General features: G+C 41.6%; 1 pseudogene; it reads right to left on the bottom strand.

The window, feature by feature from the left end:
* Positions 1-14,047, bottom strand: part of LOC149187715 (UDP-glucuronate 4-epimerase 2 pseudogene) — a 148,380-nt pseudogene extending 134,333 nt beyond the window's left edge.
* Between the last annotated feature and the right edge of the window lie 9,709 nt (positions 14,048-23,756).

The following is a 23,756-nucleotide window of genomic DNA, read 5'->3' as shown; positions in this document are numbered from 1 at the left end:
TCTGCCTCTGTATACCTATAAAAAATTGGTGGGACCTCAAATAAGTGATTAATCTCATGCTCAATGTAGAATAGATTTTCAAGCTTGTCATAGAGGCTCTGCCCTGATGGAGGTCCTGTTTCTTCAGAAGTACTGGCGGATGTTGTGATCTGATTTTCAATAAAATTTGTCATCCTGGTAGCATATTGCTCACGGGGGAGCAGTCTTCCCGTGCTGGTCAGTAGGCTGGGCAATCCCTTGTCTTGCAGTGCTCCCATTTTGAGCTTGTATTCATCCACCTCAGCCTGCATTTCATGACATTTTCTCTCTATAGTTTGTACAAAATTTCTGAGGGTCAGCACCTTTTTAGCTGTGAGGACAGCATCTATTCTGTTGATGATGTTCAGGGCTACCAGCTCCTCCTTGGTCTGATTGTTGAGGAAATTTATCATCCTGTTGGCCTGCTCAGGCTTATTCCCTAGTGTTGTTCTGGCTTTCTGGCTCTCAATTTGTGCTTGGCCTATTAATTCCATCTGTTCGTGCACTGTTTTGATTGACTTCCACTGTCTGGTCAGGGAGTGGTCAATCCGGGCCCACAAAATCCTTTTTATTTCTGCCAGAGTATTTTCTAGTTTCAGTTCTTTCTCTAAGGCCTTTATTTTGTCTTTGAGGGCCTTAATCTCTCTGGTCTGCTCTGCTATAGTCATCTTGGATTTGTCATACTTAACTTCCAGCTCTGCCAATTTCTCCTTGGCTTGTTTGATCTCTGTCGCCTGAAGCTCCAGCTCTTTGATAACTTTTGTCAATTCATCCATGTTTAAGCTGGACTCAGGGGCTGTTGTTGTTGTTGCTTCTGCATCTGTCGTTGTTGTAGTCGTTGCAAGGGTCGTTGCTGCCTCTGTAGTTGTGGCTATGGTTGAGGCAGTCTGAGGAGGTTGGGAGGTTGATTCTCCCTCTTTGTCTAGGAGTGCCCTTTCTAGCTCCTTCTCCAGATCAATCACTCTTTGATTCAGCTGCATTATTAGGTCCAATTGATCTTCAGACTCCTTTTCTTTTTGCAATTCTGTTGTTTGAGGATGCTCAGTAGGAAGCAATTTCAGTCTTTTCTTCAATGCAGCAATATCATCCTCTTTCTTTTTCATAAGGGCCCTCACACCCTTAGGATCCTTAGGATCATGTCCTAAGTCCACAATGATGTCCTCCAGTGTTTTGATCCTGTTGTCCTTGGCCGTGGAGGACATTCTCTCCAAATCTAGCTGAGTGTTGGTGTTTTTCAGTGATTCTTTCAATTCATAAGCCATTGTGGCCCTGTCTACCAGTGTGGCATAGACCATTTCCCCCGTTTGCTTATGCAGCTCTATCTGATCCATGGGGTGAATGTCTTTTGCCATGACTTCTAACTTTGTTTTTACAAAATCTGTAGCAGAGTGAGGCTGCGGTACCTTGGGTTTGAAATGGTTGAGGATTATATTTTCCTCTTGGATATCATATACTGACATCAGCCTCTCTTGTTTAGTTGGCGTTGCCTTGAGAAATTGTTTGTATACCTCCACCCTCAACAGCTCATTTTGTGCCTTTATTTCTTTGAAGGAATCCTTGGTGCTGGAAGGCTTCTTGCTCTGCTGAGTGGAGGAGGACACCTCCATGCCAAGCTGTACTCCTTGCTCTTGTTGAAAAGAGCTTGTGGCTCTCTGTTGGCTGTCTCCTCTTTCTTTCCTTGGGCTCTCAAGGATTTCCTCGCTGATTTCTTCTATGACCGGAGAATCAACCCTTTGTCTTTTGGCTTCGGGTTGCTGAGTGGATCCACTAGTAGGTGTGGACTCCTCTCGGTCCTGTTTCTTGCCCCTTTCCTTATGTGTAGGGGTCTGCAAGGCAGGCACTGTTGGTGGTTCAGTTTGTGGTGGAGGAGTTTTCTCTTGCTGCTTCCCAATTGAGGAGGCAGGTTTTTCTGTCACTACTTCTTTTTCTCCACCCATTATTCCCTTTCCCTTTTCTATGCCTGATGTTGATGTAGATGGCGCTTGGGTGACTGGTGCGGTTGCAGCAGTGGAGGTACCTTCTCCAATTGGATGCGGCTGCTTGAAAGTCACCTACCGCACAGAATCTAAGTCAAGAGTTTTTTCCAAATCCTTGACATTTCTTTCCATTATTTCTTCTTGAGTTAGTTCCTCAATTAATGTGTTGGAAATAATACTGAGAGGGGGGGTGAATCAGTATTATCTAGCAATTTAATAAATCTTCCTTATTTGATCTTTGAATTATTTTAGCATGTCAGTACCATAAAATAATGAGCATGAAAAACAGATAGTCACACCAAAGAACACAAGATGTAAGGTGGAAACCCAATGTGGGTGAAAACCACCTGCTGCAATATGTCTCTATCTTCTTTCAATTTAGAAACTTCTTTTACAATGATTTTGTACTGGTGCAGTCCTTTACCAGTACGCAGGCTGCAACCTGCAGAGAGCTACAACTCTCTCTCTCTCTCGTTTTCCAGTCTACTCCTGGAAGGGAGCTACAACCCCCTACTTCTTTTCATAAAGCATCAGATGATCAACAAGTACATAACAGATATAGATCACTACAGATATCAGATCAGCAACAACAGAACTAACCCAGAACACCTTATCAATAGAGAAATTCAATCAACAGAACATCTTAAAACAGAGACGCAGTTTTTCTTTCTGTGGCCTGCGACCAGACGCCGTTAACCTTCTGCTACTCTGCGTCCACACGCAGATATCCTTCTGCTTCGTTGCGTGCCCACGCACTGTTCCTTTGACTGCTCTGCGTTCTGTTGCTTCAGGGACGCACCCAAAGATACTATCACGCCGCGTCTTTCGCTACAGAGACGCACCTGAAAACACTATCGCGCCGCGTCCTTCTGCTTCAGAGACGCACCTGAACCTTGATCGCCCTGCGTCGCCACGCAGGTCTCTCTCTCTACTGTGCTGCGTCTCGGCGCACTTGCCCTTTACAGTACCTGCGTCCCGGCGCACTTTCCCTTCACTGAACCTGCGACCCTTTAGATATAAATGATATGAAGGCTTCAGGACAAACCCAAACAGTCAGATCTACAGATCTGATCATGCGCCATAGAGATCACAGTCCATTAGAAGATTCACCCTCTTAGATCTGGACTAGATCTCACCGAATAAGATATTCAACCCAAGACAATTGCATAATCCAAATGAACTCCTTTGCTTTATATAGGCAAGCTCCTCCCCAAAACATGGAACAATACCACGAGCCGACACCATAGAAACATAAAACCGTTGGCTAGATACCACACAAGAAACCCCCACGTGATTTTCTCTGCCTTGAAATGTGTGCACTAGGTAGACGCACCCCCTGAACGGCTGGCCGGCATCCCTGGACGCGGGTTCTGCATGGTATACCTGCGGGGACGCACTTTCTGAACTGATTTCCTGCGTCCTTCTTAATTTTTCAACAAACTAAGAGCCTTACCACTGGAGTTGCCATCAAGTACAACATCTGTAACATACAGTCATACCAGAAAACATAATGCCAACAATCTCCCCCTTTGGACTTGATGGCAACCTCAACCTTACAAGCTTCAGCTTCATTCTCCCCCTTTGACATCAAGGGCAAAGGGTATGCTCCCCCTTAGCTCATGCTCCTCCAGATCTGTAACAAATAACCAGAAATCCATCATGAAAGAGATAGAGACATATTGCAGCTATTTCCAAGATCTCCTTCTCCATAATGCCAACAATGCATTATGTGCTCCCCCTGAGCCTTGTACCACCAATAAGAAGATGTTCAACAATAAGATGATGCATCAACAACCCCCAGCTTTTGCCTGAGGTATTCAAATGTGTCCCTGGGCAATGGTTTGGTGAGAATATCAGCAACTTGTTCCTTGGAAGGAACATACTCCAACTTGACTTTCTGTTCAAGCACTTGTTCCCGGAGAAAATGGTACTTGATTGGTATGTGCTTGGTTTTTGAATGCATAACAGGGTTCTTTGAGATGCTGATTGCACTTGTATTATCACATAAGATGGGGATTGGTGGAGTACAAGTGATTTGAAAATCCTGCAAAGTCTGCATCATCCAAAGGAGTTGGGTGCAACAAGATGCAGCAGCAACATATTCTGCTTCAGCTGTAGATAAGGCAATGGAACTCTGTTTCTTGCTGAACCAAGATACCAGTCTGGAACCCATAAAGAACGCACCACCACTTGTGCTTTTCCTGTCATCCACGCTTCCGGCCCAATCTGCATCTGTATAAGCATGAAGAGTAAGATCTGTATCTCTAGGATACCATAAGCCATAATTTTGAGTCCCTTGAAGATATTTGAAAATTCTCTTTACTGCCTGAAAATGAGTCTCCTTCGGATTTGCCTGAAATCTTCCAACTATTCCAACTGCATGCATGATGTCCGGTCGGGTACCTGTCAAATATAGTAAACTTCCAATCATAGATCTGTAGGTTGGTTGATGTACTGCTGCAGATTCATCATTTGCACTGAGACTACATCCTGTGACCATGGGTGTACATACTGGTTTTGCATCTTCCATGCCATATTTCTTCAAAATCTGCTTGAGATACTTGGTTTGAGATAAAAAGATTCCTCCTTCCTTTTGTTGGATTTGCAAACCAAGGAAATATGTCAGTTCTCCTAGCAAGGACATTTCAAATTCTTTCTGCATGACCGAGGCAAAGCTTTGACTCATAGCTTCTTCATTGCTGCCAAAAATAATGTCATCTACATACACAACAAGTATTAGCAATTTGTCATTTTCAACTTTTATATACAGATTGCTATCTGCTGAACCTTTTGAGAAACCTTGTTGATGAAGATATTTGTCCAACCGATAGTACCAAGCCCTTGGAGCTTGTTTGAGACCATAGAGAGCCTTTTTCAATCGGCATACAAGATTTGGATCATTTCCAAGAATGAACCCATCTGGCTGTTCAATGTACACTTCTTCTTCCAAGTCTCCATTCAGAAAGGCTGATTTCACGTCCATTTGAAATACTTTGAAGTTTTGAAAACTTGAGAGAGCAAGGAACATTCGGATGGCCTCAAGTCTTGCAACAGGAGCAAAAGTTTCTTCAAAGTCTATTCCTTCTTGCTGCGCATACCCTTTACAAACAAGTCTGGCTTTGTTTCTAATTACTTCTCCATTTTCATTCAATTTATTTTTGAAGACCCATTTTGTTCCGATAACATTCTTATCCTTTGGTCTAGGAACCAGCTCCCAAGTGTTGTTCTTTTCGATTTGCTCAAGTTCTTCATCCATTGCTTTCACCCAACATTCATCTTTGCATGCTTCTTTCACGTTTTGTGGTTCAGTAGAGGAGAGTAATGCCAAATAGCTTGAGGCTTCTGCAACTGTTCTTCTTGTTTGTACACCTGCTTCTTTCTGCCCCACAATCTGAGATTCTGGATGATTCTTCTGAACATATCTGGATGGAGTTTTCTCTTCTATTCTTGTCTGCTCCTCTGGTTCTTCTTGAGGTTCTCCTTGGGGTTCTTCTTCTTCAATATTCTGTCTTTGAGGGTAGCCTTCATCTTCTTCTATATCTTCATGATGTACTGGCCTAGGAATATATCCCTTCTCATCAACCACTACATCAATGCTGTCAACAATTCTGCCAAGTCTTTTATTGTAGCATTTGTATGCTTTGCTATGTGGAGAATAGCCAAGAAGAATGCCTTCATCTGCTCTAGGTTCAAGTTTTCCAAGCTGCTCATCAGTATTCTTGATATAGCATTTGCTCCCAAAGATTTTGAAGTGCTTTACCGAAGGAGTCCTGCCACTCCAAAGCTCATGAGGAGTTTGAGTGTTGTTCACCCAGACATTTGTTTTGTTGAGAATAACAACCGCAGCATGTGCAGCTTCACCCCAGAAAGTTGCGGGAGTTCCTGATTCATCAAGCATAGCACGAGCCATTTGTTGGATTGTTCTGTTCATTCTTTCAACAACTCCATTTTGCTGAGGAGTTCTAGCTGTAGAGAATTCTCTCCTTATCCCATGTTCATCACAGAAATCGAAAAATTCATTTGAAGTAAATTCCCCACCTCTATCGGATCTGAGGCACTTAATTTTGTGACCTGATTCATTTTCAACCAAGGCTTTGAAGGATTTGAATTTTTCGAATGCTTCATCTTTGTGCTTCATAAGTCCTAACCAGACAAACCTGGAGAAATCGTCAATAAATAATATCAAGTATTCCTCTCCTCTAGGTGTTCTTTTCCTGAATGGACCACATGTATCTGTATGTACTAGCTCAAGAGGCATGCTAGCTGATCCTTCTTTCTCTGGAAAGTTAGTCCTGGTTTGTTTTCCAAACTGACATGATCTGCATATGGTGTTGTCAGGAATTTTGATATCTGGAAGATCGCGAACTGCCTGATATTTGCATGCTTTCCTTATTTGTGAGAAGCTTAGATGTCCCAACCTTCGATGCCATAACCAGTGCTCTTCATCCTTGCTTAGATAGCATTGTTGTTGTCCTTCTTCAAATATGTACAGATTATTTGGAGTTCTTTTGCCTTTGAGTACTGTTTTACCTGTATCAAGATCATGAACAAGACATCCATTCGATCTGAAAATAACCTCGGTTCTTTGATCACACATCTGGCTGACACTTAGAAGATTATGCTTCAATCCATCAACATACAAAACATTTCCAGCTTTGACCTTTCCTTTTAACTGAGCAATGCCTTTTCCTTTTATAGTTGCAGGAGTATCGTTTCCAAAAGAGACTTTCTTTCCTTTTTCTAGAACAGAATAAGATTCAAGTTTTTCTTTATCACCTGTCATATGCTTCGAACATCCACTGTCAATGTACCATAGATTTTCCTGTCCCTCTGCATAAATTGCTATTCCACATCTTTCTGTTTGAGGTTCCTTTATTCTCCATGTTTTGGTGCTTGAGGCTTGCTCCTTTTTCTGCTGAAACCTGCTCCTGCATTCAGATTCTTCATGACCAAAGTTATTGCAAATAGAACATTCGACTTCATTTTCAAGAACTGAAAAGTTGTTATAGGTCCTTTTTGTCATCCCTGTCATACTTCTTTGTTTTTGAGCTTCCCTAGTCATGATTGTTTTATATGCAACACATTGAGCTGCTTTGTGACCAAAATTATGGCAAGAAAAGCATTGTCCATTGAAGAAGCTTCTGTGGTTATTGAATCTACCTGCCAACTAATTGTAATTTCTATTTTCATCTATTCTTGAACCAAACTGAGAAGATTTTACCTGTGGCTGGTTGTAGCTTTTGTTCACCCTTAAGATGGATTGCCCCTGATAGTTTCTGTTTGTATTTTGTCCCTGCTTTACCTGATTATCTTCATTGTTCTTCTGCTCATTTCTTCTTGCCGCATCAAGATAACTTTTTGAGGTGGATGCTTGAGAGGTTTCTCCATTGTAACCCAAACCTGTCTTGTTTAGAGGAGACCGCTGCACATTGATAATCTCATCCAAAGTTTCAGATCCTTTGACAAACTTAAGATTAATAGCTTTTGTTTTCTCAATTTCTTTTCTGAGACCAACAGTTTCACCTTCTAGTTTTTCAAGATGTTTTTCTTTTTCATCAATTTGAAATTGTAGAGTATCAATGATCACATTCTTTTCTTCTATACATCTCTTGAGTCTAGTAATTTCATCATAGAGGTTATTCACATCTACAGCATCCTCATAATCATCATCTTCAAATGCCATTAACAACTTATATTTATTACCTTGTTCATCTTCATCACTGTTTGATAAACCATCACTATCTTCATGGGTGTAGTAGTTTTTCTTATTTGCACTTTGTTTCTTGTTCCATCTAGCAGGTTCCTTTCCTTTATCCTTATAAGGACATTTTGCAGCATAATGACCTACTCTTCCACAAGCAAAGCATTTGAAAGGTAGCTTACCTCTGAACCTTCCAGAACCCCTTTGAAGATTTCTGACAAAATTTGATTCTTCTTCCTCTTCTTCTGGAACATGGCTTGCTTCATAGTAATCTTCTTTGCCTGATGCCTTAAAAGCAGCTTCCCTTCTGTCTGATGGACCTCCCTTTCTCATTTCATAAGCAGTTAGAATTCCATGTAGCTGAGACATAGTGAGAACACGGAGATTTTCCTTTTCTTCTATTGCAGATACTTTAGATTCAAACTTGGGGGATAATGATCTTAGAATCTTTTGAACTACTATAGCCTCTTTTATTTCTTCACCCAAATTTTTCATACAATTAACAATCTCATCTACCCGAAGAAAATAATTAGCCACACTTTCATCATTATACATCTTGAGAGTCTCATATTGAATCCTGAGAGTTTGAAGTTTAGCTTGTTTTACCTGTTCATCTCCTTCATAGCTCGTGACCATTTTGTCCCATATCTCTTTTGCTGATTTGAAGTGCATTACCTTCATGAATTCTGTTTGGGATATACTTCCTAATAGAGTACTGACTGCTTTTGCATTTGTTTCATACTTCTTTTTCTCAGCTGGATCTGTAGGAGTAGCTGAAGGAAAAGCATAGCCTGTTTCTACAATGTCCCAAACTTCTGTACCAAGAGATTGAAGATATGCAGTAACTCTTACCTTCCAATAATTGAAGTTTGTCCCATCAAAAATCGGTGGCCTGATTGATGCTTCTCTCTCGTAGTTGCTCATGATGAACGATCTACCTTCAAGCGATCAAGCTTCTCTGAAGGACCTGCTCTGATACCAATTGTTGGAAATAATACTGAGGGGGGGGTGAATCAGTATTATCTAGCAATTTAATAAATCTTCCTTATTTGATCTTTGAATTATTTTAGCATGTCAGTACCATAAAATAATGAGCATGAAAAACAGATAGTCACACCAAAGAACACAAGATGTAAGGTGGAAACCCAATGTGGGTGAAAACCACCTGCTGCAATATGTCTCTATCTTCTTTCAATTTAGAAACTTCTTTTACAATGATTTTGTACTGGTGCAGTCCTTTACCAGTACGCAGGCTGCAACCTGCAGAGAGCTACAACTCTCTCTCTCTCTCGTTTTCCAGTCTACTCCTGGAAGGGAGCTACAACCCCCTACTTCTTTTCATAAAGCATCAGATGATCAACAAGTACATAACAGATATAGATCACTACAGATATCAGATCAGCAACAACAGAACTAACCCAGAACACCTTATCAATAGAGAAATTCAATCAACAGAACATCTTAAAACAGAGACGCAGTTTTTCTTTCTGTGGCCTGCGACCAGACGCCGTTAACCTTCTGCTACTCTGCGTCCACACGCAGATATCCTTCTGCTTCGCTGCGTGCCCACGCACTGTTCCTTTGACTGCTCTGCGTTCTGTTGCTTCAGGGACGCACCCAAAGATACTATCGCGCCGCGTCTTTCGCTACAGAGACGCACCTGAAAACACTATCACGCCGCGTCCTTCTGCTTCAAAGACGCACCTGAACCTTGATCGCCCTGCGTCGCCACGCAGGTCTCTCTCTCTACTGTGCTGCGTCTCGGCGCACTTGCCCTTTACAGTACCTGCATCCCGGCGCACTTTCCCTTCACTGAACCTGCGACCCTTTAGATATAAATGATATGAAGGCTTCAGGACAAACCCAAACAGTCAGATCTACAGATCTGATCATGCGCCATAGAGATCACAGTCCATTAGAAGATTCGCCCTCTTAGATCTGGACTAGATCTCACCGAATAAGATATTCAACCCAAGACAATTGCACAATCCAAATGAACTCCTTTGCTTTATATAGGCAAGCTCCTCCCCAAAACATGGAACAATACCACGAGCCGACACCATAGAAACATAAAACCGTCGGCTAGATACCACACAAGAAACCCCCACGTGCTTTTCTCTGCCTTGAAATGTGTGCACTGGGTAGACGCACCCCCTGAACGGCTGGCCGGTGTCCCTGGACGCGGGTTCTGCATGGTATACCTGCGGGGACGCACTTTCTGAACCGATTTCCTGCATCCTTCTTAATTTTTCAACAAACTGAGAGCCTTACCACTGGAGTTGCCATCAAGTACAACATCTGTAACATACAGTCATACCAGAAAACATAATGCCAACATAATGTGCCTTGCAACCATTCTTGCTGGTTGGCATACTGCTCAATTTGTGGAATTTTACAGTGCTTATACCCTAGCAGCCTGTACTTGACTCTTCTAGCACTGATGAAGCCTTCGGGGTCATAAGGGACCCACCAGAAGCTTCTTGATAGCTTGTATTTATATTTGAGAATTTGATCAGCCTCTTGCCAACCCTCTTTCTTATTCATGATAAAGGGGCCCAGGTGGTCTTTGAACTTGAGATGGGCTTTCTTCTTGGCACTATGAAAGTGGGTAAGGTCAGAGTTAATAAGCTGCCTATAGTATTCCAAGGCAAACATTCTCATTGGTACATATCTTTGGAGCCTATATGAACAGAGCTCACAGCCATAGATTCTGATGACTGTATGATTTTGGTATAGGTACCAATCACCTATTTTATAGTTCTTGGACAGCTGCAGAGTTTTCTGGATTTCAAATGACAGTCTGGGAGGAGGGGACCTCATCAATAGGCAAGAGACCGGGTAGACAAATTGGTCAATAAATTCACAGTATGAATATGGTGAATCTTGGACTTGGTGGAACACTGATGACCAGAAGATGACAGACATCCTTTCTCCCCTAGAATCCAGCTTCTTAATAGGGCATTGAAAGGCCTCAGACTGATAATACATGAACAAGTGGTAGATATATGATGAATATTTGAACACACCCTCCCTATCCACTTTCAAGAGTTGGTCATGTATTTTGTTAGTTATAAACTTGGCAAAGTTATATTTGTAGGCGGGAGGTTGGCCTGGGCTGTAAGCAGCTAATAACACCAGCACTGTCTCATCAACATGCTCACTGGTTTTGTAGCCCAACACATAGGAGATCATGTCAACCAGGATTTTGCCTACATCTGTGAAATGGACATGCAAGAAAGGAGGTGGCCCTGTAGGCTGGCGGTCAGCTCTCATAAATGTCTTGGTGACCTTCTCAATATCAGCAGTGGAAAGTTTGGCGCCTGCATCCAGTAAATAGTTCATGGAGAAGGGAAACAGCAGCTGAGTTTGCTTGAAGTTGAGCATTTGGTTGATGGAATCAGGATTGATGTGGAAGAGTATGCTCCCAGATGGAGACTCGACAGTTCTCTGAGTTGGATCATAATTCTCAGCACATAATCGGATGATTTCTGGAAAAATGTTAACAGATGGGAGGAAATAGTAAGGCAGATTGGATTCCCATATCCCATATGTGTCATTGTTGCTTAGATAATTGTCTCTCAATTGGTGGAAGGTCTGTAAATGGTTCTTGTCACCCACAAGGTCTTGGATGAGGTAATCTCTGTCAGCAAGAGGCATGGTTTCAAGCTCCTTGTTTGGTGGATTCATAGGAGCAACACTGAGAGCTGATGGTGTAGCCATTGTATAACTTTCAGGTGTTATCTTTAGAATGCAGCTTCTGAGTGTAACAGTGTGAATATGATAGCTTGTAAGGCTTTTAGAAGTAAGGTGGCAGACTGAATGCAGATGAGGCCAGACTTATCTTTTTAGAAGGAGCAACTTGGATAAGTAGACTTGACTGTGATTTCTTCTGGTGAATTCACAGGAATTCTGGACAGTGAGGGCAAATTGCAGAGGGGAGCAGGATTATAACCTGGTGTAATGAAGTTTTTGAATTATACGCTTGGCAAAAGGGAACAATGTCGGGCAGTTGGGGGGGTAAATCGAAAATTAGGCCCGAGAATGACTGTTCAACAGTGAATTTTGAACCGGAAGGCGCTTTGGATTATTTTGGGCCAACATTTACCGAACGACACAATTTAATTTAGGAGTTATCAGGTAATTCAGTGGAGAAATTTGCAGAGAAACGGTAAGAACACGGCAAACGGGTTGGTTTGGCAAAATACCTGGATAATTAGTGCCGAGAGCTGCCGGGTTGATCGATGGGTGAAGAATGTAGTTGAATTGGTGAGTGGCGGCATCCAAATCTTTGAATTCGTAATATGGAGGCAATTTTGGCGTAAACGAGCAAAACGGCTCCCTCTCCTTTCCAATGAAAATGACCAAAAACGGTCCATTTTCATGTTTATAACGATAAATTTGGCGCTTTTCCGCGATGACGTCAGCATGATGTCATCAGCGGGCCCCGGGTACGAATGGTGGCATGGATGCTGACTTGGATGCCAGCGTGGCGGGACATGGTGGAGGTATGCGGAGGTGGCAAGACGGCGTGGAGGGCGAAGTGGCGCAGTGGCGAGGGCCTTGGGCATGACGTCACCGTGACAAGGGGCTGACGCAACAAGGGTGGCGGTTTGCGGGAGGGTGGTTTCCGGTCTCCCCGCACCGCCTTTGGGGAAAGGTGGTATTGGGGAGAGGGGCTCTGAAAAACCCCAGCAGCCGCCGAGTGTCCTGCGTACGGGAGCAAAACCACCCGCTCCCCGGACGCTAAACCACGGCACATCCACTGCCCAGATTACCCGCCCACCGTTGGATTGGGGGTGGCGGAAGATCAACGGTTGGCGGGCGCCCCGACCCGGCGTGCAAGTTTGGGTTGGGACCCGCCTGTTATTTAAATAATGTTTAATTTCTGCGGGTTTTAGACTTTAGTCATGGTGGGTTTTGGGGGGGTTTAAAAAATGGATGCGGTTTAATGCAAAGGGTTTAACTGCGGGGGTGGGTTTTCAAAGGTTTTTCGGGTGAATGGTGGGTAAGGGTTTAGTTGTAGGCTATTAATCTAACCAGGGGTTAGATTAATTCCAAGGTAAGGGTTGACTAGAGTCCCTGATGGACTAATGTCTCCCATGAGAATGCTAGTTAGCTATAATGCTAAAGGGGGGGGACATTTACATACATTTTTTTTTTGGGTTTTTTGCATAAAATGCTATAATAGTAGGGGGGGGGAGCACTTAGGGAGCTATATAGTAAGCTTAGAAATTAATATGGATTTGGGATGTGAGAGAGGAACAGAGAGCTAAGTTTAATGAGTAAACTTAGATTTTAGAAGCAGATGAGAGTGAGGAATGATTTTACACAAGAAATGTGGCTTTTTTTCAGAAAAGGAGGTCACAACTTGACATGAAATTCACAAATGAGAAACGAAAGGAGGACTGTTTAGGCAGATCCTACAGTCCTCAAGGGGATGTTAGTAAGAAAACTTTTGAAGGGAATGAGGGAAGTTAGTGATGGTTTGGTAGTTTTCCATATAGGCCATTGCTCTTGCCTTTCTCTTATTGGTGAGATCAGATATGATTTTCATATATCATGTGTTTAGATCTTGTTTTCTGCAACCTTCAACTGCCTACCCTACCTAATATGCCTAACATTCTTTCTTCTTTTGGATGGGTGCACTTAGCCTTGCAAACCCTGATAATCCTCTTTTCTTTTTGCTGCCCTCCTATCTAAGTCTACCCTTATGTCTTCCAAGGGCCCAGATTAAGCAGTTGGGCTCCTTCCTTTCTCTATCCAACTAGTTATCTGCCAAGCTTGAACTGTTTGAGCAGGTACCTTCTCTCTAGTCTAGAACAGGCAATTTAAAACATGGTATGGCCCAGCTTGAACTGTTGGACCATCCATTCAGATAGCAGTGGCATTTTAGCTTAGCCACTTTCATGGTCTTTATTTGGGGTTCATTTCATTTATTTTTCCTTTTGACCAGTTCATTTTCTTGCCTTTTGATTATTCTTTTAAGGCATACCCTCTTTACATTTTTTAACTGTCTGTTTCTTTCACAAAAATGGAACCTTTGTATCATGGAAGATGAACATTTTTTGCATTTCCACTGTCAATCATGAAAAATGAAAACATATTGGTATAGGAGGCTAACAGTTCCTTTGAAAATTGGCAGTGAAACTATGGGAGGAAGGTCAGTCCACTGAGAACCGCATACATTAACTGTTTTGGCTGCAGCCTGAAGAATCCTGAAAAGAGCAGGATGGTTGACCTATTTCAACCGCCTGAAGGAGTCTAATGAAACAGTAGCAAGAGAATTTTTACAGAACTTACAGGAAGAATACTCCACAGTAAGAGGAAGGCGAATTGAAGTCACCAACGACATAATAGCAAGAGTCACAGGACTACCGGCCACGGGACCAGTATGGACAATAAAGAAGGAAAGGCTGTAGAAGATTTTGGAAATCTTTCAGGACGAGGGTCAGAAGTTGACAATCTGAGGAAAGGGGGTGCTACCAGCAACGCTAGGAGATCCATGGGCGGAATTGGCAAAAAATCATCCAAAGCTACATCACTTGCGAAGGCAAAAAAGACGTGGTAAGACCACAACATCTTAAACTCCTAGTTGTCTTAAAACAAAAATGTTATGTGAATTTGCCTGCATTGTTGAATTCACTATTGCATGATGTCGCACGAAGTATGAAGAAGGCACAGCATGTAGAATCAGTTATTAGCCACCACGGATTAATTCGCTTGATAGTAAATTACAGTCTCACCCAGCAGCAGAGCAGCTGGGAAGAACTAATTGCTGTTATCAATAAAGGGACGGCCACATCTGGACGTCCGAAAAAACGAAAACGAGTTGATAACACACCCCAACGTCCAGAGAAACGAAAATAGGACACTTGCACAGAAGTGCAACCTGAAAAACAATCTGAAAAACGACCTGAAAAGCGGAAACATGACGCTAGTACACCCGAACAACCAGAAAAGCGTAGAAAGTCAGCAAGGCTCGCAGGGTTACAAGGAGGGATGGAGAAGCCCCAGGCAAGCACGAGCCAAGCAATTGAAATCGAAGATGAGCAGTCTGCAGAAACAGAAGAAAACAGCGAGGAAACAGAGCAGTCCGCAGAAACAGAAACAGAGGAAGAAGGCAGCAAGGAAACAGAGCAGTCTGCAGAGACATAAACGGAAGGAGAAGATGCCGAGGAAGAAGAACAGTCTGTAGAAACAGAAACGGAAGAAGAAAACATCGAGGGAGAAGAGCAGTCTGCAGAGGCAGAAACAGAAGAAGGAAAGGAGGATCCAGAGCAATCTACAGGGAGAGAAGAAGAACAAGATGAGCAGACTGAAGAAAAAGGAGACGAAAAGGAAGAAGTTGAGCAGTTCAAGCAGGAGGAAGGAATGGAACAGCAGGAAGGGAGCCCATTACAAGACCCATTAAGGGAAGATGAATTGGCTGACATTTTGGCCAATATGGGTGAATATGGCCAACCCCTGAGTCCATCAAACCTCCATGCCGAAGAGAAAACCCAGGAGAAAGATGCACCCGAGGAATTGCATGAGGAAGAGGTAGAAATAGAAAACTTGCCCGTTCACAATGAGAAGATATTAGAAAATTCTGAGCAGGAACAACCCGTTCCTAGTCAGAAGCCACCAGAGGAAAGTCCGGAGGAAATAAGGGCAGAAGAGGAATCAGCCCAAGAAATAACGGAGCCAAGTAAGGTTCTTACCCAGGAATAGTTACCTCAGGAAGAAAATCAGGAGCTAGCCACAATCCAAACTGCAGCGAACAGCCTGTTGTTCCTTCGGAAGAGATGATGGAAATAAGGGAATTACGAAGGGAAAAGCGGACATTGTTGAACATAATAGCCCAGCTTCACCAGCAGATTAGGATTCTAAAAGCAAGGCAAAGGGTGAAGGGGACTTCAAGAAGAAAAGGTTTGACCACACCAGTAAGGCCCCTTAAGGGCAGGAGGCGGAGGACCTGAAGTCGTCCCACTGCTCAAAACCCTGACAGAAGCCAAACTGTTGTTCCAAATGAAGCTGAAAAACAAACTGTTATTCCATTTGAAAAGGAACAGCAGTGGGCTGGAGTTCATGTTAAAATTGAAAAGGATGATAAGATGGTTCAGACGGAGGCACCACCATTGGGAGTAATAAGGGCTCTAAACTCGAAACAGTGTAATAAGAAAGTTCAAGCTCCCGGCCTCCACAGATGCATGGAAGAAAGACCCGAAAACAAGAACCCTCCACCAACATTTGAAGCAGGCCCAGCAAGAAGCAGAAAAGCTCAGGGAGCAAATGGTCCCCCGAGAAAAATATGAAGAATTATAGCAGCAACTAAGGAACGTCAACTTATCTGAAAGCCAAGCTTTCGAAGGATGCCAAAGGGAACAGGAGAAAGTTGCCAAGGTAACCCGTAGATTAGATGTAGTTATCAAACAAATGGATACCTTTTGTTCTTTATATAATGACGTTCTAGCATGTAGATCCCCTACCAAAAATTATGCCCTATTTTTAATGGAGAGGTATTTACAATTGAAAATAAAGGTTGTCAAAGCAGGTGCTCCTATACAGATTAACACTATGGATGATTTCATAAACTGCTGTAAACATTACGGGGTGAAAGTGCAGAGATTATTATGTGAATTTTACTTGCATAACCTTATACTAGAACAAGAGACTGAATTGAACCCAGTGCTTTTGTTGGGGACATTCAATTGCAAGCATTTATCTCATTTGCAGTTAATCAAATTAAATGGCTCAAAGCTTATAACGTTTTTCAAAAACAAGAGAACGGATTAGATCTTTGGGTAAGAGCCGAGCCTAGGGATCCAGCGCAGTTATGGAGGAGTCATAGAAACCTTATGAGGGCTCCAGGAGTGATTGAAGCACTAGGACCCATGCATGAGGCAATCATTCAACAAGGACTTGAATACCTTTCCTCTATTAAGGACCCTGCCATTAATGCAGCTAAATTTCGATATCAAGTATCTAATCTGAATATTCAGTTCAGAGAACGATTTAAATATGAGAACTTTAGACTTGTTGCTAGCCGTTTTCCCCTCTATGGTGAAATTGTTTTGAGAGCAGGGCCATCCTGGTTATGATATAGGTTCCGGAGTCCAATCATTTGGCATCCAGCACCTGGATACCAAGCCCTATATGAGATGCCTGAGGGTCAGACAGGCCACTTCTTTGATTATTTAGTTTCGCATCACGGCTGTAGACCCTCACATGAGATTCCATCTCCAGCTTACTCACTCACTGCATTGCATATCAACTACAATGTTTTCATGAGGTCATGAAAAAGGGTAAGCTCGGGGGTGTGTAGAGTCTCAAAGAAGGTATGTTTTGATGGTTATTTCAGTATCTTTTTCATTAGGATATATAAGCCTTTCTGCATTTTAAACTTAGATAATAAAGAAACACGTGAGGTTAATAGGCAAAACTGATAATTGTCGTTCTTACGTGCAGGAAGGAGGAAAAGTAGAAATTATCCATCTCAAAGGGAAAGACGAAGAGGAGCTAATTGTTGTCCCTTTGACGGGGAACCACAAACAGACCAGATCAAAATGGACCAACCCAGAAAAGGAAGCGGAGATACCAGTTCAGAGCAGAAAAGGAAAGAAGTGACTCAGGGTTAATGATTCTGTGAATCCCTCAGGATCTTAGATCCTGAGGGATCGCTATTTTATCTATTTTTTGTATCTAGATATCTCCGTCATCATCCTTATATAAGTGATAGCATTGTTGGCTATAGGGGAGGTTCTGTTGTAATTTCTTTTTACCAGATCAAGACTATGATCTTTATGTCCTGTTAAGACTCGCTTTGCTGTAAGTTTATTTCATGCATTAATACAGACTTGGTTACTCTTTTATCTTTGATCCTGGATCAATCTTAAGCGGTGTACCCCTGGAGGCTAAGGGCCCGGCCCTGGAGGACACTTGCTCTTGTACCATTACGCGTGGTGTCTGTGTGGTTTGTTCATAGGTGTAATCTGGTAATCTGTTGTGTTTTATGAACATTATATTACATGCTCTGTTATGTTTAACTTGTTTAATGTTCCTACAAATTGAAGTCTTATATTGACACTACATTATGTTACCAATTCATTAAAGTGTTGATTAATCTCTACAGGATATTATCACTCCAGTACAGAGTTCATGGTGATTGTATTTTAGCATTATGACAGTTATCTTGAGAAGTATGATTTCAGATGATTATTGAATGTTACTGTTTATATCTTGAGATGCAATCGCATGCGTTTATTCAGATCAATAACAGAAGCAGATTGAGCATGTTGTGTTTCTAGGATTGGAATTGGTAGTATTGTTCTATAGTATGTGTATATCTTTTGAGACTGCAGGATTGATGTTTTGATTGGAGTGGTTAGATAGAATCACAGCTTGATGAACTTGGTTATTGCTTATTCCAGTTGTTGTTCCATTTAGTTGTTGTTCCATTTCTGAATTGCTATTCCATTTCAATTGCTGGTCTATTTCAAGATTGCTGATTTGTTGTTTCATTTACTTGCCATTTCTTAAGGATAGACTCAGGCTGTAGTGAGTGTCAGCTTCTGCTATTTGGCTCCCAGACCTCTGATCTGCTCCCATCAGTTATGAAAGGGATGGGTTATTGCCACCAAACCCTTGGCTGATGTGCTGTTCTATTTCATCATTATTTCCTTTACTTGTCGTTTCATTTATATTCATCAAGGATGATCTCAGGCTGTAGTGAGCCCCAACATCTGCTACCTAGCTCCCAGACCTCGGATTTGTTCTCATCAGTTATGAAAAGGATGGGTTATTGCTACCGAACCTTCGACTGATGCAATGCTTGGTGTGATTTAGCCTTTTGAAGTAGTTAAGTTGTAGACATGCAGCCATTTACTTTTGTAGCCTTTAAGTAGTTGTACTACGAGCATTACTCTGACAAGTGCTAAGCCTCAGACTGAGACACTCTTTTGAAATAGCAAGACGTTCCCGGATTGACATTCTAATGTGAGGTAACTAGAGGTGAAAGAGACCCTTTTTATAGCTCTACATGTTCCTCCAAACATCAGGCCGTACAGATATCCCTATGTCCAAAAGAGTGAAATTGAACGTATGGTTGCAGAAATGCTAGAGGTTGGTATAATTCAACCGAGTCAAAGTTCTTTCTCTGCTCCAGTAGTATTGGTGCACAAGAAGGATGGATCATGGCGCATGTGTCCGGATTATAGGGAGCTCAACAAGCTCACTATTAAAGATAAGTTCCCCATTCCTATCATTGATGAATTACTGGATGAATTGCATGGATCAATTTACTTCACCAAGTTGGATCTTCATTCAGGATATCATCAAATCAGAATGAAGACTGAAGGCATTCCAAAAACAGCATTTATAACTCATGAGGGTCATTATGAATTTTTGGTCATGCCTTTTGGCCTTACCAATGCACCTTCAACATTTCAAGGCTTGTTGAATTCAATTTTCAAACCATTCCTTAGAAAATTTGTGTTAGTATTTTTTGATGATATACTAATCTACAGCAAGTCTTGGAAGGATCATGTTGAACATGTTGACAGGGTGCTACAACTATTGAAGGAGAAACAATTATATGCAAAAAGATCCAAATGTTTCTTTGGAATCCAAGAGGTGGAATATTTGGGTAATATTGTATCTCATGAAGGAGTTAAGGTAGACCCTAGCAAAATTAAAGCCATGAAGGAATGGAAAATCCCCACATCCATAAAGCATCTGCGAGGATTTCTCGGGTTGACAGGGTATTATCGCAAGTTTGTTAAGAATTATGGGAGAATAGCAGCACCTCTAACAACATTATTGAAGAAAGATGCATTTTCATGGACTCCGGAAGCAACAAAGGCCTTTGAACATCTTAAAGAGGCAATGTGCCAAGCACCGGTCTTAGCTACACCAGACTTCACAAAAACCTTTATTGTGGAATGTGATGCTTCAAGAAATGGAATTGGTGTTGTTCTAATGCAGGATGAAAGACCCATTGCTTTTGAAAGTCATCCAATCAAGGGAAAGTTTTTAAGCAAAGCTATTTATGAGAAGGAAATGTTGGCAATACTCCATGCACTTAAGAAATGGCGACCCTACCTAATGGGTAGACACTTCAAGGTAAAAACGGATCATGATAGCCTTAAATACTTTTTACAACAAAGATTAGCCTCTGAAGAGCAACAAAAGTGGGTCACAAAGATGTTGGGTTATGACTTTGAAATCATCTACAAAAAAGGGAAGAAAAATGCGGTGGCAGATGCACTCTCAAGAAAGGATGAGGATGTGGAAGCATTGTTGTGCACCATTTCTATTATCCAACCAGATTGGATAAACAAAGCAAGGGAGGAATGGAAGAATGACGAAGAAGTGTGGGCACTTATTCGAAAGTTACAACAAGTTTCTAGTACGTCTGGTACATTTAGCTGGCAAAATCATTCGTTATGGTACAAAGATCGCTTATACCTCTGTAAGAATTCCCAGCTAAAACAAAAGATTCTTATGGAATTGCACACTTCTCCCTTAGGAGGGCACTTAGGATTTTTAAAAACTTACCACAGGGTTAAGAAGGAATTTTTTTGGGATGGCCTTAAATCAGATATTCAAAAGTTTGTGGTGGAATGTTTGGTTTGCCAACAAAATAAAGTTGAAACAATTAAGACATCAGGTCTATTACAACCTTTATCCATTCCAAGCCAACGTTGGGAGGAGGTTTCAATGGATTTTATCACAGGTTTACGCAAGTCTGAGGGAAAGAGTGTCATCATGGTGGTAGTTGACAGACTTACCAAGTATGCACACTTTTGTGCATTATTACATCCATTTAAAGCCAGTACAGTTTCTACTGCATTTATGGAAACAATTCAAAAGCTACATGGAAACCCAAAGATTATTGTAAGTGACAGAGATCCCATTTTCACTGGAAATTTTTGGACAGAATTATTTTCTTGTCTTGGTACTTAGTTAGCTCATAGCTCATCTTATCATCCTCAATCTGATGGGCAAACTGAGATAGTAAACAAATGTTTGGAAGGATATCTTCGTTGCTTTGTATCTGATAAACAGACACAATGGGTCAAATGGTTGCCTCTGGTTGAATGGTGGTATAAATTCCTTCCATATGGCAACAAAAATGACCCCATTTATAGCACTTTATGGGTATCAACCACCATCCATCACATCATATTTAAGAGAAAATTCTAAGGTTCAGGCAGTGGAACATCACATCGAACATCAAAAACAAGTCCTCCAACTCTTAAAGGATAACCTTGTGTTGGCACAGAATAGAATGAAACAACAAGCAGATCAACATCGCAGTGAAAGAAGTTTTGATGTAGGTGATTGGGTATTCCTACGGCTACAACCATATAAGCAAATGTCCCTCAAGCAAGCTAAGAAGGATAATAAATTATCACCAAAGTATTATGGTCCGTACAAGGTGTTGCAAAAGATTGGTACTATGGCATAGAAATTGGAGCTTCCTGCAGCTTCTCGATTGCACCCAATTTTCCATGTTTCATGTTTAAAGAAGGTTATAGGCGACAAGCTCCCAGTTCAAACAATATTGCCAGAACTTGATGAGGAAGGAAAAATTATATTGGAACCGGAAGCAGTCACATAAACAAGAACTCGACAGCTACGAAATTGTTCAATTTCAATCTTATCAAGTGGAAGAACTTATCCGCTGAAGATTCCACATGGGAGGATGAGAATTTTATGCAAAAGTATCCAGAACTACTCAAGCGTTGAGGACAACACTTTTCTGAAGGAGAGGGGCATGTTGGGTCCCTATAATACGAGTGATTACCCCATTACTATTTAGTTATACCCCTTATTAATATTGTTGTGCCCCTATTTCCCCCATATTGTTATTACTGTGCCCCATAGAATCCCTCTATTGTTATTTTTGTGGCTTTATATTATTATTGCTAGGTCAGCTGGATTACATTGTGACTCCTTAGACTCCTATATATAGAAAGGAGGTTTTGTCATTTGAATCATCCAAGAATTGTTCATTTATGTAATGTAAAGGAGGTTGCCCCCTTGAAGAGGCTGAATTCTAAGGCGTTGATCTATCTTTTCTATCTTTTCTTGAGCTGGTTTCATAACAAAATTTCGTCTCAACTGACAAAGGCAAAGAAACCAAGCAACTAGGAGGCAAGAAGAAAAACAAAGGGAAGAAGAAGAAACAGGAGGAACCATCACCTGAAAAATCTTTTGCAAACCCTTCTGGAGATAAGAAACCAAATCGTCCATGTCTTATATGTGATGAGGATCATTGGACAAGAGAGTGTCCATATAAAGCTGAGCTTAGAAAATTCTTCAAGAATTCGAAAACCTCGGTGGTATTGACTGATCCATTTCCAAATCTAGGAACAAATCTGGTTGCCAGTGATAATGCTTCCCCGTCCCAAGTGCTGATGTTGTCGGTTTCGAAACAGCAAAATGATGCTTTGATAACGACAAGGAATAAAGATTACGGGTATCCACAGCTGTCAAACCACAAGGATAAAGATCAACCTAGTAGTTCGACAACAACTTCGACAGAAGTTGCACCACCCATCATTCCAGAGCTAACAATAAAACCGCCAAAAAAAGTAGTACAAAAGTCAACATTTAATTAGCATGCCAAAGCAGCACAACATTATAATATAGTGGAAGATCTGGCCCAATCACCATCTGCTATGTCAACACTTGTGGTACTGCAAAATTTCCCCTCCCAAAAGCAGGCTTTATTATCAGCAATAGGTGGGATTCACCCAAAGGATTCTAATCTTGTGTCCTTTAATCACAAAGGATATGATCCTCAGTTACCAGCTCAACTAGCTTTCCTCATTCAAGTGAAAGCCCTCAACAAAATTGTTCATCGAACAATTATTGATGAGGGGGCATCTACATATATTAGGTCGATGAGTTGCTGGAAAACTTTAGGATCTCCAACATTGTCACAATCTTCGACGACATTAAAAGCATTTGATGGACGAACATATACCCCATATGGGATTCTAAGTAACTTGCAAGTTGAATTGGGGGGAAAAACAGTAGAAATAGATGTTGAAGTAATCGACGGAGACCTTGATTACAACATCCTACTGGGAAGGTCTTGGATATATGCTATGGCTGCCGTTGTATCGACCTACTTTAGGAAGATTGCATTTCCTTTTCAAGGAGGAATTACAATCGTCGACCAATAAACATTTCTCCCCAATAATTCCCAAGTTACGGGAAGCATTCTGATGATCCATGGAAGCCCCCATTCGCTTCAAAATATCGGAGTAGGCCTACTAAAAGACCCTATATTAATGGGGACTTTTTCCCTCCTGCCTCCAATCAATCTAGCGGAGGTGGCGACGGTAGGAACCTGCAATATGATATTTTATATTCAAAAGATCTCAGAAAATGATATTAACATGGATCATCTACAGGTATTGCCTCCAAGCCCAATAGAAATATTGTAGAAATCAATATTTTTGGCATGGGAGGCAGACCCGAACCAATGCTCATCAAGCGTTTGGATAGACAGGTCTAAGGAATATGGCACCCTTTTAGATCCTTGGTCACAAGTGCATTACACCAATGAAGGAATTGTTCAATCAATGATAATTGATGGGGCGCCATGGGAAAATTACCACCATCGTTCCCATCTTCCGGATTGTCAAGAAGATACTCCTGATGACCTCCATCATCCTTCAGTTTTTGATTTCCTATCAAATACTGTAAACACGGTGGATTCCGAGCGAAACTTGTCCAATATTGAAGAGACTATCGCCATAAATATCTCGACCAAAACAGATGTTGTAGAGAATATTTATGTTGGAAAATGTTGTTCTCCTTCAGAACTGGAAATATACAAAGTTATTTTTCACGAATTCAGAGATGTCTTTGCTTGGTCATATGATGAAATGCCAGGCATTGACTTAAGTATAGTTGAACATGAAATAAAGATGTATCCAGATGTCAAACCAGTACGACAACGGCTACGGAAAGTGCACCTAAGAAAGCTACTGCCATCAAGGCAAAAGTTGAAAAACTTCTCCATGCTGGTTTTATTTACCCGGTTCCTCTAACCGATTGGGTATCGA

This window comes from Pinus tabuliformis, chromosome 3_1, assembly GCF_031772625.1.
Source record: "Pinus tabuliformis cultivar Carrire ecotype Pingquan chromosome 3_1, CPIR1, whole genome shotgun sequence".
Taxonomy (NCBI): domain Eukaryota; kingdom Viridiplantae; phylum Streptophyta; class Pinopsida; order Pinales; family Pinaceae; genus Pinus; species Pinus tabuliformis.
This window is presented reverse-complemented; position numbering and strand designations above follow the sequence as displayed.